This window comes from Rhinatrema bivittatum, chromosome 5 (genome assembly GCF_901001135.1).
Source record: "Rhinatrema bivittatum chromosome 5, aRhiBiv1.1, whole genome shotgun sequence".
Taxonomy (NCBI): domain Eukaryota; kingdom Metazoa; phylum Chordata; class Amphibia; order Gymnophiona; family Rhinatrematidae; genus Rhinatrema; species Rhinatrema bivittatum.
In genome coordinates, this window is record NC_042619.1 from 301,153,590 (window position 1) to 301,168,943 (window position 15,354).

Consider the following 15,354-nt stretch of genomic DNA (forward strand, 5'->3'; position numbering starts at 1 on the left):
TCCTGCCAAATTGCTCTCCTTGCCCATTTTGGGGGCCAGTAGCATATCAGGTGGTACTACAAATGGAGCTCTTAATGGCCAGAGCGGTTGAGCCCATACCACCAGGGCTAAGAGGTGGGGATTCTATGCCAGATACTTCCTGATTCAAAAAAAAAAACAAAACAGGAGGGGACTGTCCCATCCTAGATCTGAGGGCTTTGAACAAGTTTCTAAGAAAAGTTCAAGATGGTTTCCCTGGGCACCTTGATCCCCGTTTTGCAAATAGGGGATTGGCTATGCTCCCTTAACCTAAAGGACATATACACCCATATCAAGTTTTTCCTCGGTCCCAGGAACTATCTCCACTTTGTGGTGGGGAAACAACACTTCCAGTACTGGGTGTTGCCATTCGGGCTCCATTCGCAGCAGAGAGGTTGACTAATTTCAGAAAACAATTAGCATACTACAAAAAAGTAATTCTCGACGCAAAAAACAATTCTTCAGCCGAAAAATTGAAAAATCTAACACCCCTAGAACACTATTCAACATTGTTAAAAACCTGACTAAATTTATGGAAGGCTACTAGTATTCCCAAGTTAGAGGACATTCAACACAGAGTGCGTAAAATCTTTTTATTATCCAAAATCACAGCATTTAAACATAAGAAAGTCTCTCGCTTTACATCAATTTGGCACCCCTATCACACTTGGCTTTCTAGTGTATCCCTGGGTATTCCGACTTAAATAGTGAATGTGTAGCGGAAATCCTTTGGCTCCTTTAATCCTCTTGGGGTAACCCTATAGGCATATCTATTCTCTCTGGTGTGACACCATTTATACTATGTTTGTGCAAATTTTGACATTGTAACTGAGAAGCATGGGGGGTGGGGGGTGGGGTGGATTATATAAATTCAATGTGAACAACTTCGTTGCAAACCTTTGATGTATAACCTACAGCAGATAACGGTTTTGTTTTCATATCTGGGCTGTTTCTTAAGCATGTTGTTCTCCTGATTATATGGTCCGGTCTGTAGGTTGCTTTATGTTGTTGTTTCAATAAAAATCTTTAAATAAAAAAAAACAAAAAAAAACCTGACTAAAGATAAAACAGAAACAACACAAATCCCAGAGGAGAATAAATGTAACGAAATAGCACACTATTTCATAGACAAAATAACAAACCTAAAAGCAAAAATCCCAAATTCAAATTCAACAAAACAGGAAATTACAATGCAAACTAGAGATGTGACACCATGGTCCACATTCGATGAGGTATCCAGTATCGAAGTTGAATCCATGCTAAAAAATTTAAATCCAGCACCACATAAAATCGATACAATTCCTACCATAGACATAAAAAAACTAGACTACACTGTTTCCCATACAATAACCAACATAATTAACCTTTCCCTGAACGAAGGATCAAACCCAGATATTCTTAAAGGTGCAATAATCAAACCCATATTAAAGAAAAGAAGCAGTGATCCAAATATACTAAGTAACTACAGACCTGTCTCAAACCTACCCCTACTTGCTAAACTGATTGAAAAAACAGTACAAAAACAACTAGCTGAGCATTTAGACAACAATAACAATAAGCACCCTGCAGCGCTTCTCACCCCACAGTCATGGGAGGGGAAGTGAAAGAAACAGCTTGATCTTCACCTGAAACTGGAAAGAAGCAGCGATGTAAGTGCTGCGATCATTAGACCCGCCCCCCCATGACATCACTAACATCGGACAGTTAAGACAGCCTCAACACCAGGCGTCGCGCGACAAAGGGGCTCTCCCCTTTGTGCACCCCTTTGTGCAAACCTTTGTGTATATGTAAAAATGTATTTTTATGTTTCCTTTGTTAACTAAGCTGTTTCATTGTATTCGACTAAGGAATTTTTTCCTACTTTTTCTGTTTCACTGTAAACCGGCATGATTTGCATTTAATGCAAGAATGTCGGTATATAAAAGTTAAAAATAAATAAATAAATAACATTTCCTAGCGTGTAGCAGATGGACCCAAAACAAATGGGTATAGTGTGCTCGTGCTAGCAGTTGGAGACGGATCTGACGTCAGCACGGGTATATATACCCCCACAGGAAGTGAAGCAATTTAGTAATTTCCGTCTCCAAAGCAGTTTGGAGCTACCCACGCTCGCTGAGCGTGTTTCCAAATTCTATCTACTAAATTCATAGAAGAAATCTACTGAAGAAGAGCCCCGCACTCCTGTGGTGATACCAGGCGGTCACTCACCCAGTTGAGTTTCCCGAGCTGACTTCCGTGGTCCCTCGGAGGTAGGAGCCTCGGTCCGGTGGCCGGTTCGCGGCAGGGACCCAGCCCCCGAGTGAGAAGGGCTCGGGCGCGGCTTGGCCCCCGAGCGGTTCGGGCGCGGCCTAGAGGCAGCGGGTGCACTTCCTTAAGCGCGGCGGTGAAGGTATTCCCCTCTCCCCCCGCAGCCGGAGACCGCCCGGGTCGCAGCCGGGAAGCGCCGAAGACAAGGTAAGGCATACATCTTTACTTGGTCTCCGAGGAATTGTGGACTGACTGGGCCTGCCTACGAGGCCGCCCGCCTGGGAGGTTGCACATTTCTAGGACGCCCGCTATAGGCGCACGTTCATAAGACGCCCGCTATAGGCGCACGTTCATAAGACGCCCGCTATAGGCGCACGTTCATAAGACGCCCGCTGTAGGCGCACGTTCATAAGACGCCCGCTGTAGGCGCACATTTCTAAGACGCCCGCTGTAGGCGCACATTTAGAAGACGCCCGTTCATAGGCACACTGCTTATACGACGCCTACTATAGGCACACGTTATAAGACGCCCGTTTATAGGCGCACTGTTTAAAGACGCTCGTTCTAGGCGCATGCTGTTGAGCGCCCGTGTTAGGCGCACATCGTAGGACGCCACCGCACTTAAAGCAAATGGAGCATAAGAATGCCTCTGCGTCCGCAGAGCCGGCACCCCCAGAATCAGGCATGAATGCTCTAAGCCTCTGCTCAGCATGCAACCTTAGAACTACACAGAGCGAGGAAGCAGACTCCCTATGCGCTCAATGTGAGGAAGCCATGGCAGTTGCAGGACAGGACCGGTCCCAGCCTAGCGGTTCCTCGGGGACCACAATGGACTTCGCAGGTCGCGGCGAGCAGCCAGGGAATCCGAGAGACCTGGTACCCCTGCGGCCAGATCTGGCTTCGCTTTCCTGGGTGGAATTATTCAAGGGGATTCACGCCTTTGTCCAGATGCAGTCTGCTCCTCGGATGGGTCTTTCCGTCCGGTTGATCCAGCCCCTGGACCCTCGAGACCTAGGCGCAGCCACTCACCACCCAACAGCCCCAATCATGGGGATTCGGATTATTCACAGGTAAGTGAGGAGCCCCCCGAAGAGAATGAACTTCCCTCGGAGATAGAACCATATCGGACCATGAGACGCTTCTTTCGGAGAGAAGATCTGCCAGGCCTGGTCTCACAATGCTTATCGGAGCTGGCCATTCCGGGCCAGGACCCCCCAGGGGTCCCTGTACAGAACCCTCTGCTAGATAGCCTGCGCCAAACGGCTCACCACTTTCCCCTCCTACAAGCAGCACAGCAGCTAATCGAGCTGGAATGGAAGGCACCAGAGGCCTCATTCAAAGGGGGTCGGGCCTTGTCAGGCATGTACCCTCTAGATCCGACAGACAAGGAATTGCTGGCGTGCCCCAGGGTAGACGCCATAATTAATGCAATCGTGAAACGCACCACCATTCCGGTGGAGGGGGGAGCGGCTCTCAAGGATGCACATGACCGACGCATGGACACCATTTTGAAACAAGCTTTTGAGGTAGCAGCCATGTCTCTTCGAATCGTGACTTGCTGCACCGTGGTGACACGCTCCTGTTTATCACAGGCAAGAAACAACACCCCAGGATAAGACATGGAATCGGCTCTCGCTTTTCTCACAGACGCAGCCTCCGACCTCGTCCTTACGGCAGCCAAGGGAGTGTCCTCCTCAGTGGCAGCCAGGAGACAGCTTTGGCTACGCAATTGGGCGGCCGACTCGTCCTCCAAGACTCGACTCACAAGAATGCCCTTTAAGGGTTCACTACTGTTCGGCATCGACCTTGAGAATTGGGCTACTAAATGGGGTGCCTCTCTGTTACCCCGTCTACCAGAAGACAGGTCAAGGAGGAGCCAGCGTCCTGTTTCCAGACCATCCAGAGGTAGAAACTCGCAGCGCTTCAACCCTTACAGGTCTCGCTATCAAGCACCTCGTTCTCAGGCCAGGAATCAGCCCTTTCGGGCTAAGCACACCAAGAAGAGAACCGGCCCGGGTTCTGGCCCCGGCCGTACCCCACAATGACAATCAGCCGACCCATCCGAGGGTAGCAGCCATAGGGGGCAGGCTAACCCTCTTCTACCGCAGGTGGGTCGAGATCACTTCGGACCAGTGGGTCCTCGCCATCATCCGGGAAGGATATTACCTGGATTTCTTTCGGCTTCCGCCGAACAAGTTTGTGGAATCTCCTTGTTCGCCGCTCAAGACAGCGGCACTAGAAGTGACCTTACAGAGGCTCCTGGCCCTAAAAGCCATAATCCCAGTACCTGCGGAAGAGGTAACTTCTGGGCATTATTCCATTTATTTCATAGTACCCAAGAAAGAGGGCACCTTCAGGCCCGTCCTGGACCTCAGGTCAGTCAATCGACACCTACGGGTCCCCAGCTTTCGCATGGAAACTCTACAGTCTGTCAAGAACTCAGTACAGCCAGGGGAGTTCCTCACCTCCCTAGATCTGTCAGAAGCCTACCTGCATATCCCAATCCATCGGGATCACCAGCGCTATTTACACTTCAAAGTCCTAAATCAGCACTTCCACTTCCGGGCTTTACCCTTCGGGTTAGCCACCGCGCCGCGGATCTTTACCAAGGCAATAGTAGTAGTGGCAGCGGCACTCAGGAAGGAAGGAATCCTCGTCCATCCCTACCTGGACGATTGGCTGATCAGGGCAAAGTCACCGGAGGAGAGTCAAGGGCAACCAACAGAGTTATAGCTCTTCTGGAAAGCCTAGGATGGGTAGTCAAAATAAAGAAGAGTTCCCTACAGCCATCCCAGTTGCTGGAATACCTAGGGGTCCAATTCGACACCCAAGAAGACAAGGTCAGCCTGACCTTCAAGAGACAGTCAAAACTCCGGAATCATCTGCAGGTCCTGCTGAGCGCCAGCCGGCCCACAGCTCTGGATTATCTACAAGTCCTCGGCCTCATGGCATCCACTCTGGAGGTGGTGCCATGGGCGCAGGCTCATATGAGACCATTGCAACGCGCCCTTCTATCTCGATGGAGTCCACGATCACAGGACTACACCATATACCTGCCTCTACCAGCCAGAGTGCGGAATCAACTACGCTGGTGGTTACGGCCCGGCCACTTGAGCCAGGGGTCAAGAATGTCCTCCCCAACCTGGATTCTGCTCACCACAGATACCAGCCTGAACAGATGGGGAGTGCACTGCGAGGAGCTCACCGCCCAAGGACGGTGGACCAGAGAAGAGTCAAGGTGGAATATCAACCGACTAGAGGCACGGGCAGTCAGGCTAGCGTGCCTGCGATTTGCCTACAGACTTCGCAACAAAGCGGTCAGAGTGATGTCAGACAACGCCACCACGGTGGCATACATCAACCGACAGGGCGGAACCAGAAGCCAACAAGTGTCCCTGGAAATAACTCCCCTGATGATTTGGGCAGAAGCAAATCTCCAGGACATCTCCGCCGTCCACATTGCCGGGAAGGACAACACGACGGCGGACTTCCTCAGCAGAGAAAGCCTAAACCCGGGGGAATGGCAACTGTCACCCACAGTTTTTCAGATAATTGTGGATCGATGGGGGATGCCAGCCATGGACCTACTAGCAGACAGGTCCAACGCTCAAGTTCCCAGATATTTCAGCCGCAGGCAAGATCCTCGGACTCAGGGGATCGATGCCCTGGTACAGCCGTGGCCTCAGGGGATCCTGCTATACGCCTTTCCTCCATGGCCCCTGCTGGGCGCCATTGTTCTCAGGATTCAGCGACACAGAGGCCTAGTTCTTCTAGTGGCCCCGGACTGGCCAAGAAGACCCTGGTACACAGACATGAGAAGACTACTGGCAGGGAATCCTCTTCCTCTGCCTCCATACCAGGACCTGCTACGGCAAGGCCCCATTCTCCACGAGGATCCAGCTCAATTCTCTCTTACGGTCTGGCCATTGAGAGGGCTAGACTGAAGAAAAGGGGATACTCTGAGCCAGTGATAGATACACTCCTCCGAGCACGCAAGTTCTCCACATCACTTACATATATCAGGATCTGGAGAGTTTTTGAAGCCTGGTGCGATTCTCACGGTACCAATTCACATGCCGCTAAGATTCCTCTCATCTTGGACTTTCTACAAGATGGACTTCAGAAGGGTCTGTCCCTCAGCTCCTTCAAGGTACAGGTAGCAGCGCTGTCTTGCTACGGTCCCAGACGTGACGGCAAATCCATTGCCCAGCACCCAGACGTTTCACGTTTCCTGAAAGGAGTCAAGCACATTCGCCCGCCACTGAAGTGGCCAGTGCCCTTGTGGAACCTCAACCTAGTGTTGGAATTTCTAGCGGGATCAGCCTTCAGGCCCCTTCGAGGCCTGTCGCTCCGGTTATTGACCTTGAAGATGGTGTTCCTGCTGGCTGTGTGTTCAGCACGCCGCATCTCAGAGCTACAAGCACTATCCTGTCGTGATCCATTTCTCAGAATCACTCCAGAGGCTATCCATCTTCGCACAGTTCCCTCCTTTTTACCTAAGGTGGTCTCACACTTTCACCTCAACCAAACCATATCCTTGCCTACCACGGAAGGTTTGAAGAAATCGGAAGAAGGTCGAATACTACGTCATCTCGACATCGGCAGACTGCTGTCCAGATACCTGGAAATGTCAGAAGCAGTACGAAAGATGGACCACCTGTTTGTCTTGCACAGCGGGAAGAAGCAAGGGGAAGCGGCCTCACGGCCGCCCATCGCCCGCTGGATTAAAGAAGTTATCAAGGCAGCCTACGTAAAGGCAGGAAAACCACCACCTCTACAGGTCAAGGCTCACTCTACCAGAGCACAATCAGCCTCTTGGGCAGAAGCTAAGCTGCTGTCGCCTGCAGAGATATGTAAAGCGGCGACGTGGTCCTCCCTCCATACCTTCTCCAGATTCTACCGTCTGGACGTTCAGGCCAGGGAGGACACAGCATTTGCGAGGGCAATCCTACACGGTCCTCGAGCAGCCTCCTGCCCAGTCCGGGAGTAGCTTTTGTACATCCCATTTGTTTTGAGTCCATCTGCTACACGCTAGGAAATGTTGGGATTACTTACCTGGTAATCTCCTTTTCCTTAGTGTATGCAGATGGACTCGGCCTCCCGCCCGGCTGCTGGTATACACGGGGATTCGCTTACTCACGGTAAGCCATGTTTTGCTTATAATAGGGCTTCCACCCTGCCGGGTGTCGACGCCTTCGGGTTGAGAACACTAGCGGTCTCCAGCTACCATCAATTGGTCAGGGTAATCCTGTTGATTAATCGATCGGTCAGTACACATATAGCTATAACAGCTTTGCAAGGAAGATTACTGAATTGCTTCACTTCCTGTGGGGGTATATGTACCTGTGCTGCTGTCAGATCCGTCTCCAACTGCTAGCACGAGCACACTATACCATTTGTTTTGAGTCCATCTGCATACACTAAGGAAAAGGAGATTACCAGGTAAGTAATCCCAACATTTTCCTTTGTGCCCACCAACCAGAATCCAGCTGATCACGCTACAAGAATTGTACCAGCATCCCACTTAATGAAGACAGCGTGGCTGACAGGACCAGATTTTCTCCGGAAAGCAGAGCACAGGTCCCCTGAGCACTCATTTGATCTTGTAGACCCCGATGCTGCTTCGGATATTCGCCCAACCACAACTACTCTTCTCACCAGTATTGTTCATGAAAGCAATTTGGGAGCTCACAGTTTCTGTCACTTCTCAAGTTAGACAACACTAAGGAGAGCAATAGCACACCTCATTCATATAACACTCTCAAGACACCAATCAGCTGATGACAGGCCGGAGACCTGTCATCGATGGCACCTTTGCAAAGAGCCCCTCTCGGTGAATGAGCTTACCCAAGCAGAGAGTGCCATCTTACGCTGTGTACTACAGGAAACATATGCAAGAATGTAGATGCATCAGCAGAGGTATGAACTTCCCCAAAGACAGCACCCTTCGGAAGTTGAACCCTTTCATTGATAAAGGTGGCCGCCTTACCCATGCAGAGCTAGATTGTGGTGAGAAGAACCCTGTTGATGTTCCTAGTCCACACCACATAGCCACCCTGCTCGTGCGACACTACCATGAACAGGTCAAGCTCCAAGGCTGGCACTTTACAGAGGGAGCCGTCAGAGCCGCGGGATTATGGATTGTGGGAGCGAAACGATGCATCACCTCTGTAATTTACAAATGCATTAAGTGTCGCAAATTGTGCAGCAATCTTCAACAACAACAGATGGTTGATCTGCCAGCAGATCGACTCAGCACTGAGCCCCCGTTTACCTATGTGGGGCTAGATGTATTCGGACCCTAGTCAGTTATGTCCAGACATACTAGAGGTGGATGGATGAATAACAAGCGTTGGGCAGTGATATTCACCTGCATGAGCATTTATGCTGTGCATATTGAGGTTATAGAATCTCTGGACACTTCAAGTTTTATAAATGCATTACGTAGATTCTTCGTGATCAGGGATTCAGCCACTCAGATCCGCTCCGACTGTGGAACTAACTTCATAGGAACCTGTAAAGAGTTGAACATTGCATCTGTTAAGATTTATTTATTTTAACTTTTTTCTATACTGTCAAGATGGATACCGTCACAACTGTTTACAGTAAGGCACATAAAAATGATGCTAAAATATATCAAATTACACAGGTGCCATTAAGGTTCGGTAACATAGTTTGTAAACAATATTAATTGGTAAGTGTGATAAATTATGTCCATTTCTCATTGTATCAGTTTTGGATACAAGATTAGCTTTGTCATTGTGCTTTTATCCTTTATTGATGAACAAGAAAAAAAAATGAAGTTAACACTAAAATAAAAACTACACACATTGATTTTGGTTATGTGTGTGGGTGTTCAATTGTTTGTACCTTGCACTTGACTATCCTACTGTTAAAAGGGTGAGCACTTCCTGAAAACAAGTTCTAGTCAGGGTAACTTGGGAGATAAAAGCACCTGCTACATCTTTATAAATTTATTTTTTTTAATGGGATCAAGTGCCTTAGGATGAGAGCATCAGAATGCCTTTGGACATTTATACTTTTACCAGAACAAAACCTCAGTTACACAACCCAGAGAGAGAGAAGACTTCAGAGAGAGATATGTTATGTATTACAAACATACTGTAGGTTGTCAATAATACAGTTTAAAAGTGCAGCTTCTCTGTGGCATTTCTGGGCTTAATTCCCAGCTCAGGTCTCTTACTTCCTGGGTTAGTGTGGAGGCAGGCATTCACAGCCCAGGGGGAGAGGAAATCATTGTTATCAAGCAGTGGTAACACCTAGTGGCTGGATTTAGAGTTTATGGTTTCAGAGTTTCATGATTACCGGTATATGGCCCCTGGCAAGGAACTTTCACTGGGATGACTGGACAAAAGTAAGTTGGAAGCAGATATAAGAATAGTGGGAAAGTTGCAAATGAAGGCTCCTGATTGCCATGTAAGAACATATAAATGTACACCAACAAAGAACCAATATACAGCCAGACATATACTATACTAGCACAATCCCAAATCTGCTGCCATATTTTGAAATATAGTGTACATGCTTTCATTCTGCAGTCTAAAAAATACAAAGCAAAATGCATTAGAGTTTGTTTTACTGATCTGCATAACATACTCTATATTTTAATCATAAAAGAGAATTATAAAAATATTCCAAAAGTAAGAAAAAAAAACCAAGGATGTCCATATTCATTCACTGTCTGGATAGCAAATTTATCTGAATAAACCTATATGGCTCACTTTGGAGGTATATTCAATAGTGCAGTTAGACTCTGTACCAGGGTACTATCAAGCTAGGGTGAGAAATCTCATCTTATGAGACTTTCTTCACTCCAAATGACATCAAATCTTCACTGAGGTGTACTGTGCTATTCATATGTCTCTGCATATAAAACTGCAACAAAACCCTAAACCTCACCTCCAGTTATTAGCTGGCCCTCCTATAGTGAAATAGTTGAGAGAGAACACCTAGCTATAAGGCCCTTTTAGTAGTTATGTATTTATACCTCTATAGGAGGCCCACCTAGTAACTTGAGGTGAGGATTAGGTAGTAGTGTAAGGGGTTAGGGGTCACTTTGACATGCAGAGTGAGACGAATGAACAGAACAGTACACTTGTGAAGATTTGATGTCCTTAGGAGTGAGGAAACTCACACAAAGATGAGATTTGTATAAGAGAACATTGTACAAATCTCATCTTTGTGTGAGTTTCCTCACTCCTAAGGACATCAAATCTTCACACGAGTGTACTGTTCTGTTCGTAAGTCTTACTCTGCATGTCAAAGTGACCCCTAACCCCTTACACTACTACCTAAACCTCACCTTGAGTTACTAGGTGAGCCTCCTGTAGAGATATAAATAGCTACTAGAAGGGCCTTATGGATAGGTGGGACTCTTTTTTTCTCTCTCTCTCTCTCTCTCTCATATGTAATATTTATGGTATTATCCCAAAGTGTGAAAAAGTTAAAGCACTGTGTGGTAATACCTATGTGAAGTGCTAAGATTGCAAGTGCTATATCATTTGATGAATCTAGCCCTTAGATCAGTGGTTCTCAACCTTTCTAATGCCGTGACCCCGTAATACAGTTCCTCATGTTGCGGTGACCCCTCGCCCCGCCCTCGCAGGGCGGGGCGAGGGCGGGGACGAGGGTGGGGCTTTGGTCATGGGGGCGGGGTTATGGATGGGGTTGGATTTTAGTGCATATTTATTTATTATGACATTTATAAACAGAACCACCATTCCTCATAAAACAATACAATTAAGAAACATAAAGCATCAGTTATAATAGTAAAACCATACTAATAAAAGAATACTTTAAAATTACTGATAAATAGAATTTCTATTAATTAAAATCATATACATTTTTATAATTTCCCAAACACCAATAAAATATTTCAAAACAGCACATATATCAAATAACACCCAATAATTAAAACTAATAAGGATTTTAAAAAGCCCCTGCTTGTCCATACATGGGAGCTCTTGATTTCCAGTCACCCTGATATTGTCGAGGATTAGGAGGTTATCCTCTCTCTCACACACATACTCACATGTCCATTCTCTCTCACACATATACTGTCACATACATACACATTCATGCTCTTATATGCACCATAACCTCTCACAGACACTGACACACTCTCAGGGTGTAAGACACTCTCTCCCCCCCCCCCCCCCCCCCCCCCCCACTCACACACACTCTTACTCCCCTGGATTTTCTCATACACACTCATGCTCTCACTCTTACTGGCTCCCTCACAACCTCAGAGCCTCTCAGATAAAACTCTATGCAGCAGAAATAATGCTGAATGTTGAGAATTGTGTTATGCAGACTAATCTGGAAAATGCACTAATTTCTACATGAGTCATAATGAATCAGTCCTCAGCTGCAGGCTTCAATTGATTATCCTGGCTCCCTTTAATAAGTTTAATTTAATGTTTGCCAAATACAGTTCATGTGTAACAGCAATCCTAATTCTCCACCAGATCAAGCTGATTTCACATCCCACTTCATACTTTGTCACCTCCAGCTGAGTCAAACAATTAATCTAATTACTGCCACTGCTGCCACGTGGCTATTGGGGAGGCGCTGATTGCTGCTATTGCCACCAGTGTTGCCAACCTCGCTTATTTACCACGAGATTGGGCTTCTTTTTGTAGTCATTCGCGGTTTTTTTTTCCGATTCGCGGGTTGCTTTTAATTGGGCTATTTTTTCTGCCAGTCGTGTTTTTTTTGGGCTTGTTGGGCGGGACTTGTGCTCTGAATCATGTTACAGTGATTGGCTGCTGCGATGAAGCCTGTCCATAGCAGGCGCACCCTATCCCTATATTGCAGCAGTAAGCCAATCAGAGCAGGAGCTGCAAGCCTTGTTGATGCACACGTCAGGAGCACATTTTGTGGGCAGACCTAGCCAGCACTGCACAGCATCTCACATGGGCGGAACGGGAAGAGCAGCACGGCATTGGAGCGCAACAGCAAAGGAATCCAGAGTGTGCAGCTACAGCCAGGTAGCAGGAGGGGAGGAATTAGGATGTAGGGAGGGGGAATGAGTGTGTGGGAGGCCAGAGATGTGCTTGGAGGGGTTAGAGAAGTGGGAATGAGTGTGGGGGCCAGAGATGTGCTGGGAGGGGGCTGGGGAATGAGTGTGTGGGGGGCCAGAGATGTGCTCGGAGGGGTTAGGGAAGTGGGAATGAGTGTGGGGGGCCAGAGATGTGCTCGGAGGGGTTACGGAGAGGGGGAATGAGAGTGTGGTGACCAGAGATGTGCTGGGAGGAGGGAATCAGCGTGTGGGGGGCCAGAGATGTGCTCGGAGGGGTTAGAGAGGTGGGAATGTGTGTGAGGGGCCAGAGATGTGCTTGGAGGGGGCTGAGGAGAGAGGAATGAGTATGTGGGGGCCAGAGATGTGCTAGGAGGGGTTAGGGAGGGGGGAATCAGTGTGTGTGGAGCCATAGATGTGCTCGGAGGGGTTACAGAGGGGGGGGAATGAGAGTGTGGGGACCAGAGATGTGCTAGGAGGGGTTAGGGAGGGGGGAAAGAGTGTGGGGGCCAGAGATTTGCTTGTAGGGGGGTGGGGAGGGGGGTATGAGTATGTGAGGGCATTAACTGCTATAAAAAAATAAAATGGTTTTTTTTTTACATCTGCTTCCCTTTCTAATTTTTTGCCATTTCCTTTAATATTGCCTTTTTTTCTATTTCTTTTCTCTCCACCTGTCTTCTTCCCTCAAACACACAGTCAGGTTCTCATTCTCACATGCATTTCTCTCTCACACACACATACACAGGCTCTCACTGGCACAGGCTGTCTGAGTTTCACACACAGGCTCTCTCACACCCCCACATGCTGCCTTGCTCAAGCACAGGCTCTCACTCTTACATGCTGTCTCTTTCACACACACAGAGGCTCTCACATGCTGTCTCTGCAAACACACACAGTCTCTCAACTCATCTCATACTCGCACACACCTCTCTCTTACCTCTGGGCCTCTTCTTTACGGGTTGCCACAGGATGGGCTCTGCAGCGGCCCTAGTCTTCCCGGCCCGCTGCTCCTCTTCTGCACGCAGCTGAAGCGCCTCCTCCTTCCTGCCCGTGCGGCTCCGGCAGTGTTGCCAGGTTTTCATGAACGAACAAGCACTTTTTTCCAAAAAAACAAGCCCAAAACACATGAGATTGAAACATTTTATTTTTTATAGCAGTTAATGCCCTCACATACTCATACCCCCCCCCCCCGCCCCCCCCAAGCAAATCTCTGGCCCCCCACACACTCATTCCCCCCCCCCCCCCTCCCAGCACATCTCTGGCCCCACACACTCTCATTCCCCCCCTCCCTCCCTCCCTCCCAGCACATCTCTGGCCCCACACACTCTCATTCCCCCCCCCAGCACATCTCTGGCCCCACACACTCTCATTCCCCCTCCCTCCCTCCCAGCACATCTCTGGCCCCACACACTCTCATTCCCCCCCCCCCCCCCAGCACATCTCTGGCCCCACACACTCTCATTCCCCCTCCCAGCACATCTCTGGCCCCACACACTCTCATTCCCCCCCCCCAGCACATCTCTGGCCCCACACACTCTCATTCCCCCTCCCTCCTCCCCAGCACATCTCTGGCCCCACACACTCTCATTCCCCCCCCTCCCAGCACATCTCTGGCCCCACACACTCATTCCCACCTTCCTAACCCTCTCCAAGCACATTTCTGGCCCCCCACACAATCATTCCCCCCAGTACATCCCAGCCCCCACACACTCATTCCCCCCAGTACATCCCCGGCCCCCACACACTCATTACCCTCTCCCAACATACTAACTCCTTCCCTCCTGATATTTGGCTGTAGCTGCACACTCTGGATTCCTTTGCTGTTTTTCTCCAACGCTGTGCTGCTGGTCTTCCCATTCCGCCCACGTGCGATGCTGTGCTGGCTGGGTCTGCCCACAAAATGTGCTCCTGACGTATGCATCAACAAGGCTTGCAGCTCCTGCTCTGATTGGCTTACTGCTGCAATATAGGGATAGGGTGCGCCTGCTATGGACAGGCTTCATCGCAGCAGCAGCAGCCAATCACTGTAACAGAGCACAAGTCCCGCCCAACTTGAGCTCTGTTACAGTCCGCCCTGATTCAGAGCACAAGTCCCGCCCAACAAGCCTGAAAAAACGCGACTGGCAGAAAAAATAGCCGCGGACCGGCAAAAAACCCCAACGGCCCGGTACCGGTGGTTGGGGACCCTGCTTTAGGCGACCCCTGTGTTGTGGGCGTTCGACCCCCGCCGGGGTTGCGACCCCCAGGTTGAGAACCGCTGCCTTAGATTGTAATGTAAGCTATCTGGGGATAGGGAAATACCTACAGTATCTGAATATATTCTGCTTTGAAGTGCTGAAAAAAGCAGAATATAAAAAGTTGTGCCTGCCTTCTGTGCTGCTATAGGTCTTACTCAATCTGTGCTGCTTCCACTTCCTTTGCCATTAAAATCTCTCCTGTGCATGTTTGAATTCTGCCCTCTGTTTGGCTCCTATAACCTTTCTCCCTTCAACTTCATGTGACGACTGTCATTTATCTTTTCATTCTATGAAAAATGCTACTTTGAGACAAGGAATCATGGAGGTGGAGTCACCTAATGCTTAGAGTGGCAGGCTGAGAACCAGGAAAGCCAAGGCTCAAATCCTGCTTCTCTCATTGTCTCTCCTTGTGACCTTGGGCAAATCACTTCATCCTTCATTGCCTATCACATGATAAGGGCAAAAGTACTTAAGTAATTGGCCGGCACCATATAAAGCATGGCGGAATTGGGCTTGGAGCCCAGGCCCCACTAGATCACCAGGGATCTTGAGGTAATGAAGATATGAGTTTGGGGATTGTTGGAGATTTGCAGGGGTTATTTTCTGATGCTTAAAGGAGGAGCTTGGGGAAGGGGTAGGATCCAAGCACAGGGACTTTGACTTTAGAAAATGCCCTCACAGGGCATTAGGGGAAGGGGTGGGAGAGTGTCCTGGGTGTTTTAATTAGAATGAGAGTAGATCATTTTTTGACCTGATAGGTTCCTTTAAAAGATAGTCCAAGACCATTTGGACTTGCATTAGCAATAAAGCAAA

At 48.6% G+C, this 15,354-nt stretch overlaps 1 long non-coding RNA gene across 1 annotated transcript; it reads right to left on the bottom strand.

Annotated features, from left to right (window-relative positions):
• Positions 1-208: 208 nt before the first annotated feature.
• On the bottom strand, positions 209-13,302 carry LOC115092840. Its single transcript, XR_003857094.1, has 3 exons — positions 13,242-13,302; positions 8,636-8,779; positions 209-1,042 (listed from the first exon to the last, which is right to left on the bottom strand). It is a non-coding gene; the product is annotated as an uncharacterized LOC115092840 (long non-coding RNA).
• Between the last annotated feature and the right edge of the window lie 2,052 nt (positions 13,303-15,354).